We start from the raw sequence: 19,759 nt of genomic DNA, 5'->3' as shown, positions 1-19,759 counted from the left end.
ATGTATGAGGCCGAGGCTGTAATAAGTTCTGTGTACAGTACATCTCATATGACCAGTTTTGTTTTAGGAACAGTCTTGATTTAGGAATGTTACTATACTTTTTGCAATTTTATCTATTATTTTCTTTATATTTTACATTTATTCTTAAAATTATATGCATGCATTAATTTATTCTTATTACTGTGTTTTTTTTTGTTTTTTATGTATGCAATAATGTGTTACGTACCCTCTTTTCTAACCTGTGTCAGCCTCGGCTATCTCAACATCGGTCGTGAATCCTCAACCCTTTGACACTTCGAAGGTACCCACAATAAACTACGAACAAATGGACTACATACACACCGACAACATGACCAACCAAGCAATGCTTTTGGGGATCCAGGTCACTGGTCCCCTTCTAGACCCACCCAACCTAATGTTCCTTTCATTCCAGGAACCCCAGTACAGTAGACACCAACGATGCTTCGCTTTACATCCTTGACATATCCCCGATCTTACCCTTTCCCCCCTTCCACTTAACAAACTAAAGCACCATTTTCATTAAAACAATTAACATTTATTACATAATTTCATTCTCAAAACATTTCCACTAATACCTAATCTTTTCTTTCTTTTCTTACAGGAATCGTAAATTTTCTCGCTTTATGTTATTACTAAAATTCCAAAAAAAAAAAAATATATATATATATATACATGAAAAAGATAAAAATTATTAATAAAAAAACTGTTAAAATTTGGGTTTTTTTTCTTTAGAAAACTTATATAATTAAAAAAAAAAAAGGTAAACCTTTAGAACAGAAGACAGCACTAGCCGCCCACTGTGCAACAACAGGGCATGCACCCAACTTTAAAAATGTTGACATTCTAACTCAAGAGAATAATTATAAACGAAGATATATGTTAGAGATGCTTCATATTATTAATGTCCCCGTCGAGAATCGTATGAATTTCAAATCAGACACCGAGCATTGTGCTCAAATTTATAGAAACATCGTTGAAAAACACCAAAAACTTTAGTCCGAAAATACTTGCAAATGGATGTAGAAGCAGAGTTTGTTGTTCGTGAATAAAAATAAAAGTAATTATTGTCATAGAATAACAATTGTTAATATAGTTATAAAATCATTGTTAATTGTTTTTTAAAGTATAATCCCTGATGATGATCGACGATGCCGATCGAAATATTGGAAAAATAAAATGATAAAAAAACAAAATTAAAATTGTTTTTTATTCTACTGACCTCGAGCCAAACTAAACTAAAAAAGGAAATCTGAGTCCAAAGGTCAACAAAAACCACACAAAAATTAAAAAAAAAAATATTTATTTAAAATTTCTAGTATCTAGCCCAGTTTCCTCGCTCAAAATCCTATATTGGACATACTACCCGTCGGAGCTCTTCTAGGTGAAATCCTAACAGGACGAACAGACGTTAAGCTAGGATAGATCCCTCACAGTACCAACTAAAATAAAATTAAACTATCTGATATGGTATTAAAACCCCTAAGAAAAAGTAAATAAAATGAACGGAAATGAAAACTTATAGCTAACACAAAAATACTAACTAAAACGCACACAAACAGACAAACACCAATTCGCCCCGTATTTACGGCGCCTTAGAATATGCTAGAACTTAGCTTTGTTTGCTTTAGATCACCTTCCACCAAACGCTCTCAGTCGTGGATTCCAAGAGGGATGTGGCCTGTAGTTGGAACTCGCTCTCTTCAAGTTCCAATGTCAACTTTGCAGTCCACAATATCCAAGAATCTGCCTGACCTGGAGACACTAAATGTGTCGGGCGCTTTACGTTGCGTATGCTCCGGACATACGTTGACCCTCTTCGCAACTTTCAACGGATAAGTGGTTCACTTTTGTAAATCCAAATTCACTATGTGAAACAAAAACGTTACAAACCAAACACATAAGCTAAGGAATATAACTCACGTCCTGCATTTAAATCGCGCACCGCACAATCATCAATTATAGCTGATTTCCTCAAGGATATCTTGAAAATGACAGATCAGTCTTACTAATATTGTCTAAATATTTAGAGACTATTTGAATTATCTGAACTATTTTGATTTATTATGTCTTCAATAATTTCAACTGTCTTATTAAAAAAAAACTTAATTTGTTCAACTTGGTTTGATTTTATAAATCGCAACTTTTAACACGATTTTACTTCTCCTTAACGTTGAACATTCACTTTACAACTGGTACTTTGTCGCCACCTAACATTTTCTTCATCTTAATTTTTTTTGGCACTAAATACGCAGGCAAATCATTCTCGGCAGATGTTAACTCGCCTGTTTCTCAAGTACCCTCTAAAATTACTCTCTCCTGCCAACAATTGCCCATGCTTGAACAATGGTCAAAGTTGTTCAAGTTCACTGTCCTATTGGCCTTGAAACTTTAAATTTCACTTAATTTTACGTATGCAATAGTTCTCTTTCGTACGTTCTCACGCACGCTCTTACGTTGGCCTCTATATAAGAACGTACGTAAGCTCCCACCTCCGAACTGTCAAACTCACAAGTTCCACAAACATATGTTTTCATACCACCTCTTGGCATTGGTGGTATGAGCACGCTTTTTCTCTGCCCTTAAACAAAACTAAAAAAACTGAAATGAATTGACAAATTCTGGGCAAAGAAACAAAAAAAATTAAAAGAGAAATGTGATTGCCCCCCAAACCATCCAAATAACCGCATCAACTGCTAAAACAAAGGGGCCCGTCACTTTGCTACAAAAATGGAATTGCCCATAGGCATTGTAACTTTCGGCCTGGAGGCAACTAAAACTTTCTGGGAAGCAACAAGACAAGCACCCTTCGCAAGGGATGCAGGTAAATATCTCCACGAAATATTGCTTCCACCATCGAGGCAGCACCCCTATCGTACACGACTGCAGACATTGGGGTCTATACCATTTGTGGGCCATTCGTATACGTCCCAAAACCATATTTGCGGCCTCTAAACCCACAGCAGGCGAACCTTATCTGACTGCTGGTCATGTGGACTCCACAACCATCGCTGATCATGCCAAAGTGATTCACTAGTCTTCGGGCAACGTCTCTACCCGCAAATTAAATGTAAACCAAGCATTCCAGATCATTGCCTCCAAACCCACACGAACAGGGTAACCATCTAATATTGGCTTCGTTCGTTTAAATGCCACTCAGCTATTATTCTACCAGAACCCTCCGTTTTCCACCAACTGACTTATGTTGGAGTTTCTCTCGTCTTCCCTTTACAGTTAGATATAGTGGATGGGCCTATGCCACATACAGTCAAAATCGTCTTTTAAACGGTATCTTTTATGTAAGACGGCCTACTGGAATAAAACGTTTGCGAACATAGTTCCCGTTTTAGTCTTGGCCAAGGCCCATGTACAACCTCCATATTAAGGCATAAGTCTATTTTTAAGGTCCCAGATACTTCCACCTATCTCATTAACCTAATTTGTTGTAAAATTTCAGTGATATAATAGTACACTGAAAAAAATTTAGATGACCATCTAATTTGCTGGGGCCACTTTGCAATGTATCCTCACAGCATTAGTTTTGAGGAGCTCCTCCATCAAAATTTGGGCAGCTAAGGTACCTGCTCCTGATTCATCCTGTTGTACCGTATATGTGGTCTGTTCAGCCCTGTTCCTCAACAAATGTTCTTTTGTTTTACAATATTTCCTTTTTTATGTAGAGTTTTTTTTTTAGAAAATGTGCCTTAATATATGCTAAAAATTCTGTTAATATTTTTTAACTTTCATGCAAATTTGGTTTTAATGTGAAGAAAAAGCAAAGACTTAAGCGAGTAAAATTGGCACATGTATTGCAACTCGTGACTGCGTTACATAAGAGAATCGTCTACATGCATTTTTTTTTTATAAATTTGTGAAGAGATTAAAAGGGTTATGAATCTTCTTTTTTTTGGCATGTAGGAGCAAATGAAAAGGTGAATGTTAAGGTTTTTTTTATATGGCTCCTTAGAATAGGCTCTGAATTGGCTTCAATATGAGAAAATGAAATATTAATTGTGAATTGTATTATAACTTTTAACAGCTTAGTTGTAAACTAATGTTGGTCTTAACAATATTATATATTTTAACAAAAACTGCTATTTTCCTCAATATTACTTCTGTTACAATTTCTAGGTTACCTTTTGTTCAAATATTCAAGATGATAGGAATGTTGGTGGTTTTGTTACATACATATATCGTACTTGTTCTTGTGGCTTGTGTACTCACTGGTTAAAATCTTGTGAAGTCTTTAGCGTTAGAGAAATATGAGCATCAATGTAATGAGCTTTCGCCTACAGCACGTATGTGACCGCAGTATCCTATTCAATTAATGATAATTTATATTTATATTTACTTCACAATTATATTTAAAAATCGAAGTTCATATATTTGGCGAAAATTCCACGAAAATTATCTTAATCGAGGAGTTTTTATTACTAAATCAGTAACTTATTTCTGGGTAATTCTGGTAATTTTGGCAATTCACAATATACATTCTATAAATGAACAGATTTGAATTTAATTATCGGCAATCATTATTAGTACACTTTAATAAGTACCGTAAATTTAAACTTTTATGACAATTTAGGTTATGCCAATTCTAAATTTGTTTTATTTAAATCTGACACCTTTGACAACTTCTTGACATCTGTCCTAAATTAACTCCATGTTACAGTGATTAACCCATTAGTGCATAAAGTTCCCTGGTGACTTTTATTCATACTTTTTGTTTGTTTTAGAATAATAATAAGATAAATAAAACATTTCAAGAAGAACTTTTGTCATTTATAAATTATCTTAGGTTTTATAGACCGTCAGTTATATCGGACGCTATCCAATTGGAACACTTTGCGTGAGATATATTTTGTTACTGTTCTTGGGTTTACGTTGTTTGTTGTATTTGAGATAAGTTCATTTACTTTTTTGACAAAATATTTGGGTTTGATTGAAGTAAATCATGTGATATTTTACGTCGAAACGAATATTATCGAGTTAACATATATTGAAAACAATGAACTTTACTATTTTTCTCATTTTTTGTAATAAACAAGCACTATAAACTTGAAATTCGGAGGAAATCACTTCATAATTATAAATTGTGATATGTTGTCAATCATCCCAAACAGTTTTAGACCAAAACTTAAAACTCGACGCCTGACGTGTGCGTACAAAAATACAAAAACAAAATACATGTATTTGTTTTTGTTTTCAATTTGAAATACATGTATTTTGTTTTTGTATTTTTGTACGCACACGTCAGGCGTCGAGTTTTAAGTTTTGGTCTTATACAGTGCATCAGCCTGAATAAAGAATTGGCGTAAGAAATAAAAACGTCCGTTTAAACGGACGCTATGCACTAATGGGTTAAGTCATTCAAGGTGACATTGAATATAGAGTTGTACAATCTAGTTCATTTGAAAAATCTAGTTCAATAGCTCAGCTCTTTTAACTGAACTAGTTCAATAATCTAGTTCATAGTTCACTATCCACTTCAATCATTCGGATCATTCGCTTGTTGAAAACAAACACACTTACTGCAAAAATATTACATTTAGATAATTTTATACCATTCATAAATAAAGATTAAGTTTGTATTAAGTTTAGAAGAAAACGTCCTTCGGATAAAAATTGTAATTAGAATTTCATTTACGTGGCTGGCAAAAAATCTTATGTTGTGTGTTTGTACAAATTATAACTGCGAAAAAGTTTATGTATGTATGTTTCTTTTTTTCTATCCAAAAAAAGGCACATTGAATGATAATGGATTCGATATATTGGGATGTGTTATGTCAACAATTGTTACATGCGCTGTTGTAGGGGGATCATTTCCTTATGGGGCCCTGGCTAGCCATGTCGCCTCTCTGGGTGTGGTCCCAACCCTTCACCCCTACCCCTGACATGTAGCAATTAAATCATGAACACAATACTGACACTACTACACTAACACAAAGATGTATCACCCCTATAATAAACCCCCACCTGATGACCTACATGATGCCCGCCCAACCATGATCAGTACCTCCTCTTCTTCCACATACTGACACCACAAACCGCCCACATCCATCACTTACCTCGTCCCTTAGTCCTCCTTTAACTATCTCAACACATCATCATTATGGTCTTAACAAACATTCAAATCATTTTTATTAATATAAATTACTAATACTAACAGAATTATTCTTATCAATACTCAAGGTCTTTTTATGATTTTTAATAAAAACTAGCACAAAAATAAAGTAAATAAATATCAAAAATTATTAAGTTAAAATTCAAATAATGGTTTTAATTTATCAATAGTTTCCCTGTTAGGAAATATGAAATTTAAATTTCAACGGCTTTTTGCCAAATTAATTAAAAACGAAAGGTCCTCTGACCAACAAAATACATAAATCCCTCAATGGATTTCTTTTATATCCAAGACAATGAACTTGGACATACAAAAACAAAATTCACATTCGCAAAGCGATATTTGAACCCACGGTGAAAGTGGTTTTTAAACATATAACATTAACGAAATCACACCCACCCTACAGTCTTCAACAAAAGAGCTCTTTTTACGAAGAAAATTGATGGGGAACAAAACAAAACTATATTCAAACTTTACGCTTTGAGAGTGCTGAAAAAAAGAAGTTTTAACATGTACTAAACAGATACTTAAAATAAATATTAATAATAAAATAAGTCAATACATATAACTAAGAATAGTACTAAATAAGATGCAAAAGTAAAATAGTATGTCAATATAAATTTAATAATAAAATTGGTTCAAGAATGGTAACGTCGCTTTTTATTCACCGATTTTCTGTCTTCACATCACTTAGACTTCATTTCCAAACATCTTTTTATGGTCATCAACAATTACGTTTTACAGTTTTTTGGTTAGGGTTAGAATGCTTAAATCTTATAACTTGGAAAATCAATGTGGCACTAGGTGCATATTTCGAATGGATGGACACGGTAAAATTATTACAGTTTGTCGATGTCTGTGTGGATCTTATTCCGTGTCTTAGATTATTATAACAATTAATTTTTTGTGGTGCTGAACCGAGATCAAGTGGAGTGGAGTACTGGCCACTGTCGCGTAGATGGCGGTCGGGCAGAGATAATTACTTAGATAATCTTGGAAATATCGTTTTCCTACCTTATCGTAACACAGGGATGTTGTCTGTGATATGTTGACTTTACTATACTCCACAAGATGCTGCTGTCCGTCGGTCGGTCAACCAGTGCGTGTAAATGTGGCTTGCCTATCCAAGGAATAAAAAAATTAACTCTTTTGTTTGGAAGATTAAGCCACTTTCTAGATTACCTCTATGGCTTTCGCCTAACACTTGTTAAATATTCATCAACTGGTTTAACAGCACAAAAACAAACACAACACTCCACCGCAAACCTAATTTAATCAGAATAATTTTACATCAATTTGTAATAATTTTTATTTATTCTCAGACTAATTACCACCTTTTATTCTGTATATTATTTCATTTAGAGTTTAATTTCTTTGATTGCAACAAAATTACACTTAAATTTCACAGGTTTTCAATAAAAAGGTTATATCCCGTTCAGCACCAATTTTCTAACTATTAACCTCTATTAATTCGCTACTCTCTTTTATAGCTTTTTTAGTGCGCAAATGCGACTTTCCACTAATCGACATTTTGGTAATAAGACACCATTTATCCTCCTCTAAATTAACATCCATGGTCCCTTTCTAGTGAAATTTTCATAATTAAGTTCATTACAAAAAATAAGAGCCAGAATTTTCTCCCAACTGCTATCTAAGAGCACACAACTCTAGGTCGATAACACCGTATCCCTACCTTGCTTAGTTCCTCTAATGTAAATTAGTTCCATTTGGGTTATCTTTCCTAGTGTATGACTTTCATAGCCATCTGACAACTGTCTATATACATTTTGGTGTCGTTCTAATTTTATTTTCCTTATTTACAGAAAAATAAATAAATTCATTTTCATTAATCTATTTTTCTCTTTCATTTCAGGTGTTCCTCATGCAAAGGAGTGCATGAGATTGCCCAAAACGTCAGTGGATGCATATTACTTTTATTGAAATGGAATGTGTGTTCACTGATAGAATTTGGGGCTGCCTCATGCACTTCTTCACATGTGGTTTTCTTGCAATTTAAGTCCTGGCCAGCATACCCAGGCAAGAAAAGGGTGTATTACTTAAAACACACAACCATTCATCGACAACCCAACGATTGGCACAACATCTAATAAAACATTTGCCACACCGAATATGTGGCACCGACACAATTTGCCACCAACAACAAAATAAAAGGCAAAAAACAACAAAAAAAAACTTGCCTCCCCGCCAACAACAACTAACCTCACTAACAAGGCATGGCTAACAGTGAATGTTACCCGCAGCAAGTGCCTAAAAAAACACAGATACTAACCCCCTTACTACCATTTAGCTCTCCCTAGCTTCCCCATCTTTAGCGGCACATTGGAAGCTAGGGATATTTTAATTTGACCGCGGTTTTGAGACCGCCACGAAGGCAAAAATGGTCTCCCCTAGAAAACCCTCCACGCAAAATTTTTTTTTTTTTGGGGTCCAGGCACGGACTTGGGCTTTCGAGGGCCTCGCAACACAATGTTCTTTATGTAGAAATTACTTTTATTACAATGGGGGTTGACACTTCACATTGATCCAAAACATACACAAAACTCATTACATTACGAAGGCATCACTTAGCACAGAAAACGGCGTCACTTTATTCATATGTAAATGACATGCTGAACTAGATTGTGAATCGTTCGTTCGTTGATCGTTCTTTGTGGATCTTTCGTTCTGCGCTCAGTGAGCTATTGAAATATAATGAACTATATCGACTGATCTAGTTCATACGCTCTTTTCAATGAATCGTTCCATTGAACTAGTTCGTTCATGAACTATACAACTCTAATTGAATAACCTCAAAGACGTATAGCAATAAAGACCCGAACAAATGCATTTTCCAAAAACATATGCTAATAGTTCCACATTTTGGTTACAGATGGCAAAACAACTTACTGGAATTGATAACAGCAATGCCAATCGTTTTTGATTCCCATTTCTCGCGGCAGCAAACATAAACGTTTTGTTTTGTGGCTGAAATTTATTTCTTTACTTTTTTTATTGTTTATTTAACAAAAAAATCAAAAGTGAATGCCATCAAACTTGAGTTTTAATGTTTTTCTTGTCAATATTCCAATGAGTAACAGTTTTCGTTTAACAGAATGTTGCTATGATATCGTAGCAACAGAGGTTAACTCCCTCTACAGTTAATTTTTCACAATTGACTTTTCCTATCTTATAATATTGACATCTTTGTAACCAAAGACGTATAGCAATAAAGACCCGAACAAATGCATTTTCCAAAAACATATGCTAATAGTTCCACATTTTGGTTACAGATGGCTACACAACACACTGGAATTGATAACAGCAATGCCAATCGTTTTTGATTCCCATTTCTCGCGGCAGAAAACATTAACGTCGTGTTTTGTGGCTGAAATTTATTTCTTCACTATTTCTTATTTTTTATTTAATAAAAAAACAAAGGTCAACGCCGTAAAATTTGAGTTTTAATGTTTTTCTTGTCAATATTCCAATGAATAACAGTTTTCGTTTAACAGAATGTTGCTATGATGTCGTAGCAACAGAGGTTAACTCCCTCTACAGTTAATTTTTCACAATTGACTTTTCCTATCTTATAATATTGACATCTTTGTTGTAACCTTGCATAGGGTTCCAAAATTCTAGAAAGGATTGTCCCAAAACCTTTGATCATATGGTGGTAACATGAATTAGAAGAGTTACATTTTTTGTCAACAGATGGCGGTATTTCATGAAGGGGCTTTTTTGTCAGACAAATCGAGTGTTTTGGTGAAAGGGGCCATCACAAAATACTACAACTCAACAACAACCACATAGAAATTTGTTTTTGTTTGTAAACGTCAGAGTCAACGTACATGTAAACAAAACAAGGAAATGTCTATAAATTATTGGAATTTAAAAAAAAAAACTAATAATTTTTCACATTTGTTTGAATATTTTGAAAAACTTGGATGAAAACTCGTCAGATTTCCAATTTGAATGTTTCCATATCATTCCACTAAATGCATAAATTCTCGCAGAAAGTAGAATTCTTGCAAAATGTTTGGGGTCGCTGGTAATTCATTGAAAAAGGAAAAGCTATTTGAATCGTTTGCTTTTGAAAACAAAAAATCACATGTTTATTAGGTCTTTTTTCTTTTCATGTTTAACAAAATACCACACATATTAACAAATATTGTACCGCCCCAAAAGCAGTGTTTTAGTGTGCGGCATGTCGTTCGGACCTGGAGGAGGTTACATGTCAATGATATGAAGGAGTCTTTATGGGAAATAGTTTTTTTTCTAGATGAATAAATTTGTTCTTCAAAAAATATATATCCCTAATATTCATCGAACATAGAAATAAATATATAAAATGTCGTATTGAATTTGACGGGTGACGTAGGGGATGAATGATACCAAGCAACGGTCTTGACCGGCTTTAACATGGCAAAGCCCAGGATTTATCTTGGTCCCTCTTTCATCTCAAGTGGACACTGACCTCCCCGTGGTGTCACCTGGGGAGCTGCCTTTAACATCCGTTGAAGGTAGTGAGCTAACATGTGTCGCGCGTTCACCCATAAGAACGTTAAAAACTTGGGTTGGGCGTTGGGCTAGTAACTAACCCCGTCAAAACACCGCCTACTATGAAAAAACAAGGAAAAAGAAGAAAACCAAACCCCTCTAAAGTTGACGAACCCCGCAAACTTTTTAAGGACCATGATCTGCGAATCTGCACCTGGAATGTCAGGACTCTCAACAGAGCAGGTGCAATTTTCGCACTGGCGGATGTACTTGACAAGTACAATGCTGATATTATCGCCTTACAGGAAGTGCGATGGAACTGGGCAAACGTAAAAATAACAAACGATTTCGCACTGTATTATAGCTGCCAAGAAACGAAACATGAGCTAGGTGTAGGATTTATGGTAAATTGGAGACTTAAGAATCTCGTCTCCAGCTTCACTCCTGTTGATGAGAGAATTGCCACAATCCGAATAAAAGCAAAGTTTTTTTAACATCAGTCTCATATGCGCCCATGCCCCGACCGAAGAGAAAGATGAACAGACCAAGGATATATTCTACGAGCGCCTAGAGAGAGCATATGACCGCTGCCCTGGCCATGACATTAAGATTGTTCTAGGAGATTTTAATGCTAATATTGGGAGAGAGATATCTTTGGTCCCACGATCGGAAATTTCAGCCTTCATGAGGTAACATCCGACAACGGAATGAGGCTGATCGATTTTGCAGCGGCAAAAAACATGGTAGTGAGCAGTACCAGATTCCAAGACCTCGACATACACAAGGCCACGTGGATATTCCCAGATGGGAAAACAAGAAACCAGATTGATCATGTTGTGATAGACGGAAGACACTCGTCCAGTGTGTTAGATGTCCGATCGATTCGAGGAGCGAACATCGATTCGGCCCATTTCCTTGTAGCAGCAAAGGTACGCTGGATGTCGAGAAGCTGCAAACACAACAGATAGCACAAGCCTATTCCGCTCAACTGACTCACATGCTGGAAGACAGAACTGCTTGTCCCGATAATGTGGAAGCGCGGTGGCAAAGAATAGCCCACTCACTTCAAACTGCCGCACAATCTGTGCTTGGGTACCAAAAACCACCACCTAAAAATCTATGGTACGATCAGGAGTGTCGTAAAGCTACTGAAGAAAAGAACCGGTATACACAGCAACCCTGCATTCAGTAGCAACACGAAGCGCGAAAGAAAAATATCGGGAGAAGAGGAGGGAGGAGAAACGTATTTTCAGAAGAAAAAAAATGAGCAAGAAAAACGTGAGCGTGAGAAACTCGAGATGTTCAGGAGTCAGAATGAAGTCCGCAAATTTTACCAGAATGTAAAACACCAAACTGAAGGGTATGGTGCAGGCAAATTCTCCTGCAAAGATCATGAAGGGAATCTGGTAACTGATACAAATAGCGTACTGAGGATCTGGAAAGGAGCATTTCATGAAGCTCTTAGTATCGAATATTGGCGGCGATGAAGATACACCAGACGACGTTGAATGTCTTCCACCTAGCCAAAGCGAGGTCATGACAGCAATCAATCGGCTGAAAAACAATAAAGCAGCAGGAGCCGATGGGCTGCCCGCCGAACTGTTCAAGACCGGTGGCGAAATGTTGATAAGGAGTATGCATCAGTTAATTACCGAAATTTGGCAGGAAGAGAGCATACCCAACGATTGGAACCTCAGCCTCCTATGTCCCGTAAATGCTGGGAAATCGCAAGCTATATGTATAAGGAACCCATCCGGAAAATGTGCGCGGTACGTGGTACCGGAAAGCAAGCATATGGATTCGCAACCTGGTTCACCATCTCTCCAACAGTGGCAAATGACTTGGAAGTTCTTGAAAGAAGTATTCTTCGGAGGTGTATCAATAAGAATTATGCTAATCCTATGAAACGACATTCTAATTTGTTCGTCTATGAAACAGCGAAGACAACGCCTCTTTGTCAATACGCCCTCAATTTACAAAAACGTTTTATTTTAAACTTGTAGCAGCACGATAATAGCCTAATGCAAGAAATATTTGAATCAGAACGAGCCATAAGTTGGACTGACGTAGACTACCTGTCACCTGTTGGCGTTTTAAAGTCTCAATTTACATTAGGCGAGTTTACTTGCGGCAATTGTCAGTTTGTGGGTGAGAGAGGGTGTTGAGAGGCAAAGGGTTACCATATACCTCACCTCTCTCTCCATCAAACTGACAATTGCCGCAAGTAAACTCGCCTAATGTAAATTGGGACAAATGAATCATTTGAAGAAAATCCGAATGTTTATTCTAATAGCCCGTTTAGACTAGTCATTTTAAATCGACTCGATTTCTTAATCCAACTTTCAAATCGTAGTTGTTTAGACTAGTCTAAAATGATATAAGATGCCAGTCAGCTGATCTTTGTTTACGTATACATACGCGAATTTGCAAAAAGAATTGCTTGAAAATTAAAAATGGAATGGAATACTGCAAAAAATAATCTGACAAATTGCTATTAAATATGTTGTTTACAATTTATATTAAATTAAAGCTAAATCCATTTTATTTTTATTTAATATTTTTCCGCTTCTGTTTGTTTTTGTGTGTTTGTGTTTACAGTTATTTGAAAAATGTAAATAATAGGGCTATGACTTTTTTACAACCTCACATCCCTGTGTCATATTTTGATGAGCTTTTGCATAAGATTAAATAAAATCTTAATTACAAGGTGATTCGATAGAAAGAAGCTCACGCACAAGAAGCTTTTAAAGTTTTTATAGACGAGCTTGTTGGAAAAAATGTTGGAGTCCCTTTAAGCACATAAATAACTCAAAACAATCGTTAAAACCACACGACATATCCAGAATAACATAAGCTTTTGTTTCTCACCAAATTTTGTTGTCATATTATTACATATATATCATTTTATATCATAAATAGCTTTATTCCATGTATCACATAAATTGAAAGTGCTTTGTGCGGGACCTTTTTCAATATTAAAACGGAATAAATATTATTTAAGTCATTAATAGGCAAATTGTCACTTATTCGTGCAACAGGAAAACATTTTTGGAGCAAATTTTGAATAGGCAAAAGTTCATTCACTCTCGCTACAGGAAATAATTTTTGAGAAAAAACGGTCAAAAAGTCATAACCCTAGTAAATAAACGACACATGAACATAGTTGCCAATATTGGTACAGAGTGCAATAGTTGCATTTTTAGGAGCAAAAATCAGTGTTGTGTATCAAAATATTTCGATTTAACATTTGATTTAAAACAAATCCAAGTTTTGAATTGATTTAATTTGGTATGGTACATCAGGGTGGATTAAGCACTTAAATCGACATAATGCCCTTTATCATCGTATAAGGGTATAGTCTAAACGGGCTATAAGCCGCTTTTCTACACAAAATCTACTCCAGGAAGCCGAAGAGGATGATTAATATAATGCTATTGGTTCGGCACCACCTCATTCGTACTCTTATTATCTCTAATATGTTTATAGCTCATTTAGACTAGCCATAAATCCTCGACTGGATTTAATAAATCCAGTACAAATCTCATAGCATTTAGATATACATTTTGGAGGATTTAAATGGCAGTCAGCTGATTTTTGTTCATAGCACAATTACCAAGGTAGATGCATCAGCCCATCTGATCGAATTTTTAACGTCAAAAGAATTTTTTGCAAATTGAATTCGTCTCAAAAAAACATACGTCAAATTACAAATTTATTGTTTAATACTGAAAATGTTAGCACATTATTCTACTAATGCTAACTAAAGAGCAAATAAATAATTATTTTATCGCAGTTTGCCCACCTAAAATAAATAAACGAATTATTTTATCGTTTAGACATCGTAAATATTAGTCTTGGTTGATTAAAATCAACTTAGTATATCAAAAAAGATTTATTTTTTTTCGCCTTGTTATCAAATTTTTACATTTTAAATTATTTTTAGTGTAGCAATTCACCGATGCATCTACCTTGTTTCTTGTGCCAGCTTGCAACTTTTTGTATTTTCTAGCAACATGTTGCAAAAAACAGACTTGTTAAAACAAATCCACTCAATACGAGGGTTTATTTTTGTATGGGAAATCTGGTAGATTTTGGCTGGATTTAGCAAATAAAACCTGATAATGTGCTAAATCCGGCTAATGAAGTCATATCTAAATGGGCTTTTAGAGGAAAATATCAATTTTAGTAAGGCCGCCATCAGGCCATCTGTTTTTTTTTCACATGTATGACATCAGATGTTCTGTAGTATTAGTATACCCAAACTGACAACATACATGTAAAAAAGCAGATGGTCTGATGGCCGCCTTACTGTTTTTTAGAATAATACAACTACAATTCTAAGTATATATACATCGTTATACGCTCTATTATCATTGTAACGATTTCAAAAGACTCAATAAATACTACTACTACTGAAATAAATAAGGTGAGAACACAATGAGAAATTCATGCTTATCCAAGCCTGAATTTGTGTAGAAGAATAAAGAAATCCAAAATCGCATTTGAATTAGGTAGTACCTGGCCTTTATTCCCCTACATTGAGCGTGAAGCAAGCAACAAAGTTCAATGTATAGGTCTGTACGATAACCCAAAAGTTTGTGCAAATTTGCACAAACTTTTACAAAATGCTGTTCGATAACAAACTTGCAAAGTAAAAGAGAGAGAATTTGGAGACAATTGTGAGAGAATATTGGAGAGTATTGGAGACTTTTGTTTACAAGTTTTTGCAAGGAATATTTTTCTTGTAAGAATTTGCAAGTTTGATCAGCTGATTAAAATTCGAATGTTTTGTGGCCGACTTCTTGGCAAAAACATAAACAAAATAGATATAAAAGAAATATAAAATAAATAGATATAAAAAAGGGAAAAAAGTATTAAATAAATTATGGAAAACGGTAATGTAAGTAAAATAACTTATTTTGTAGTTTCTGGTGACTATTGCTCTGTTCCAGAACCTGCAAGAATCTACTATTTTTACTTTATGTTATCGGAAAAAATAGTAAAAATTAGTAGTTTCTTGCAGTTCTGGAACAGACCATATTTTTTTTTTATTTTAAAGGTATCAAATCTCAGCAAAAAGCAGTGCATCCATGGATTAGGAGAAACACAATGTAGACGGTTATTCCCAACGATATCAATAAATATGTTTGCCAAACATCGCAATGCGTTACAGTATGTTTTATATTTGTGCATTGGAAAGGGAATTATAGTTGTAAGCAACACTAAGGACCTCGTCACATAAGAGGCAGAAATGATTTCAGCCGGGTGGAACTCAGTTCCGGATCGTTGACGCAAGTCAACGGGGTTATGGACTTGACCACGGAAATCATAATATGACTGTAAACAGGACCACAGCGAACTGTGCAGCCATTACATATGGTGCCATTGCACACTGGATCCACCCATTGGCCAAAAATAAAAAATGAATGTCAACATTTTGGTACAATATCTGGCAAATTTGACAGCTATGATATGGACCTTTTTGAAAATATATTAATTTTTGTTTCATTCGAACGCGATCTTCTTAATAATAGCTTCAAAAGTCGGAACATTTGACTAATAATTTTTGTTGTGAGAACAACCCATATTTTAAGTTCAAGTAAATATATTTAAAATGTTGCGAAACTAATACGTATGGCAAAATATTATAGTGGATTTTAAAGGAGGAGGTAATAGCTTCATTTTCGTTAAAAAATAGTGTTTTAGCGTGTTGTGGAATTCCAGTTAGCTGCATAACTTCTTAGTGTATTTTGTAATGCCAATTCGATCATATACGAGACTATAGATGGTGTACCGCTGACTAAAGCTGCCCTAGAATAGGGTTTATATGGATATATTAGCGTAGAACTTTGTTATCTGACCACGTACATTAACATAATTGGTATCAGCGGCAAGATTATGAAATCTTCTTCCAAATTTGTCTCATGTTGGCCGTACGTGCATTGCATGAAGAACGCTATAAGATCTATATTAAATATTTTACCAATTTTCAGAAAAAGGGTTGATTTTTTTTAATCCGCTAAATTGGTTGGATTTTATGTTGTTTTGGAGATTGTTTTGTTCCCGAAGCATATTTTTGCATCATAAGATAATCGGGACCTCTGTTTATACCATTTTGTATTAACAGCATAAAACAATTCGTGCCGTATACCCCCTCCAGAGGGGAAACGGGGGAGAATGTTACGCTCGTGGTTTCTGAAAACACTCTTCGCAGCAGCACAAAGCTGTAACCGGCGCATTGGCTTAATTTTTACACTCTAAATATTTTTGGCCACCTTCTCCATACAAGTGGATCCACTGTGCATTGGGGTTTTTACAATCTTCGGGCTGTTTTCTCAAGATGTATAGACTTGCCCTTGAAATACTTTTACTGTCGTAATAGAGGCAGCGAATGCAAGATGCTTCAACAAAAATCAGTAATTCGAGAGCAGGTCTTAAAGTGAACTTTTCCAAATTTGTGTGCGGGAGGTACCTGAAGGATTGGACAAATATTGTCCATTCCTGGAGAACACACGAGGTCTATTTTCCTATTATTGCTCATATTTTTGTAATTTTAAATGGAAAATAAAAGAATGCTAGATACCTTCAATTGTTAAATTTAATTTTTGCCGCCAACTTCTTCTTCTTCTTGTTTATTAAATCAGCTGACTTCTTGCAAGTTTTTACAAATTGCTGTTCGATAACAATCTACAAATTTTTTGCTTCGAGAGAGTAAAAATGGTGGAGAGAGGTTACTGAGAACTTGCTGAGTATTTGCAAGTACTTTTCACTTGCGAGGTTATCGTACAGACCTTATGTTAACCTATAGAAATTTCGCGGCTTTTCGGTTCTGTGAGATGGAAGAAAGTAAGTCCGTAGTCATACGTACAAATGTTTTGTTTATTTTTATTAAATAAATTCCATTTTTTCTCCTTTATATTTCTGTGAACACTTGCGAAAAATGTCAACAAAAGCGTACACATTTTCGACATTTTCATTTCCAAATTAACGATAATATCGATAGCAATCGATTTTTTGAAATGAAATATCGAAAATATCTAATGTCATGTTCACACGAGCGTTTGAAGTACGTTGTTCACCTCTCGAAATACGTACACGAATTAAGCCGTTTCCACGACACGATTCGTAATTAAGAGAAACATAATTTATTTTTCCTTACTTTTTGCTTCCTCGTTTTCATGAGAATTTGAACACATAACACGTGTAACATATATTAAAAGAACAGGAAAAACACTAACCTTTCCTGCGAATGTATATTTTACACTTAATTGCACACTTTTCATTCATATTGCCCATTAATTCTGAACATTTTGGTATTTTCTGTAAATTTTTATATGTTTCTATTTTCAAAATTAATGATGATTAATTGACTTTTGTTTCTAGATTTGTACGCGAATTTGAAAAAATGGGCAAAAAATTAACTGCAATGAAAGAGAATAGCTGTGCTATGCTATGCTTTGAATGTATACTAATCGTTGGACCTTTTACTTTTCATTCATATTTTGCAGTTTTTCTAAAAAAGCCCTATATTTTTAATTTTTTATTTTGTCTGTCATAATTAATTTATTTCGATAAATGCTCTCATTTGTTAGAGATGGGACATATTTTATCGTTGTTCGGAGAATATTTCTACTTGAACAACGTAGAAAAATCGTCGTTCGTTCTCAGAATTTTGTATGGGGAATCAAGTAATTTATTCGTATTTGAGGGTCGAACAACTAATAGAGAACGAACGACGTACCGTGGAAAGGGGCTATAATGTCGATAATATCGATAGCTTTGCAGCTCTAATGCCATGTTCATACCAGCATTTGAATCACGCTGTTCGTTCTCATAATTACGTACACGAATTACCCCGTTCATATGACATGGTACACAATTCATAGCAACATAATTCATATTTTCATACTTTTTATTTACTGATTTTAAAAAAAGTTTCAACCAAAAGACAAGAACAATTAATTGTTATGAACTGAAAAAATATCTTTCCTTTCAGATATTTATTTAATATTAAATTATATTATTTTCATTCATGTTTTCTATTTTTGCACACAATTTTGGTGTTTTCAGCAAATTTTTTAATTTTCAAAATTAACGAGAGAGAGACCTGCCAAAATATCTTTTTGGTATACAGACTTTCTGGCAGGCATGTGATTTTTGTTTCTAGACTTGTACTCGAATTTGAAACGATGCACGATGGGGCCAATAGCAGGTTTTCGAGGCAAAAAGTCAATTTTTGAAGTAAACAATTTGAAAAAAATATTAACGGATTTCGATTGCCAACACTCTGAATCACTAAAAATAAAAAAATAAATAAATCTGGGAACATCACATAGCGACATACTGATCTGGCAATGGTGACATATTTTCTTATGCATCATTTTCCGACATTCATTATAAATAAGTAGTGAAAGCATTTTAAGCGCCAAAAAGAACATTTCAACATTTTTATATTGTTTAAACATGGAAAGCTCTTCAATGGGTATGTAAAATAAGATAGTGTTAACAAATAATAAAAATTGTATGTGTGGTAAATGTATTTTCGAGTTAAGATGTTATGTCTTTTTTGGAGTATTTTGCATTGTTATCCATGTGTTCTCTGGAGTATAACTTTTGAGATCTAGGTAGATCTAGGATATTATATATATGTGGTGAAAGGTATTAATGTGTACTATCATTTTGTGAAAAAATTAGCTGCGCCCAGCTGCGCCTTTTCATAAAAATCTGATTTCAGATATCGTAATACTTAAAAATAAGGACATTTTTATGTTTTGGTTGGAGAATAATCGGAAACCCATTAATCTTATCAATTAGATTTCGGAAAAATTTAATAGACGTATATAATAATTATATATAATTTCCAAGATATCGCAGACAAACTTTGGCTTTTGTGGCGGAATCTTAGCCGATTTTTACTAAATTTGGAACCTTTTTTTATTAACTTATAACAAACCACAAACCATGAAATTTGAACATACGTATATAGGGGAGCTATTTCTATATCTGAACCGATTTCAATATAACTTGAAAAACTTATTTGAAGTCCGAATTCCGTATTATTTTCCAAATTTTATTGTAATTTGATTGAATTTGCATGCTTGGTCAATCATTTCAATAAAT

General features: G+C 34.6%; 1 protein-coding gene and 1 long non-coding RNA gene across 3 annotated transcripts in view; both read right to left on the bottom strand.

The window, feature by feature from the left end:
• LOC141394387 (uncharacterized) overlaps positions 1-19,759 on the bottom strand; it is a 102,103-nt gene that overhangs the window by 27,891 nt on the left and 54,453 nt on the right. Inside the window, exon 1 of one of the 2 annotated variants that reach the window (XR_012410392.1) lies at positions 4,243-5,159. The exons of the other annotated variant lie outside the window; for it this stretch is intronic. The gene's annotated coding sequence lies outside the window, so the exon portion shown is untranslated. Of the gene's footprint in view, positions 1-4,242; positions 5,160-19,759 lie in introns of those variants that run through there. 2 annotated transcript variants of the gene reach the window in all.
• On the bottom strand, positions 6,135-7,717 carry LOC141394389 (uncharacterized). Its single transcript, XR_012410394.1, has 3 exons — positions 7,477-7,717; positions 7,325-7,408; positions 6,135-7,262 (listed from the first exon to the last, which is right to left on the bottom strand). It is a non-coding gene; the product is annotated as an uncharacterized lncRNA (long non-coding RNA).

Source organism: Musca autumnalis, unplaced genomic scaffold (assembly GCF_047663935.1).
Source record: "Musca autumnalis isolate F117 unplaced genomic scaffold, ASM4766393v1 scaffold_2, whole genome shotgun sequence".
NCBI lineage: Eukaryota > Metazoa > Arthropoda > Insecta > Diptera > Muscidae > Musca > Musca autumnalis.
Note: the sequence above shows the minus strand (reverse complement) of the source record. Positions and strands in the feature narration are given on the sequence as shown.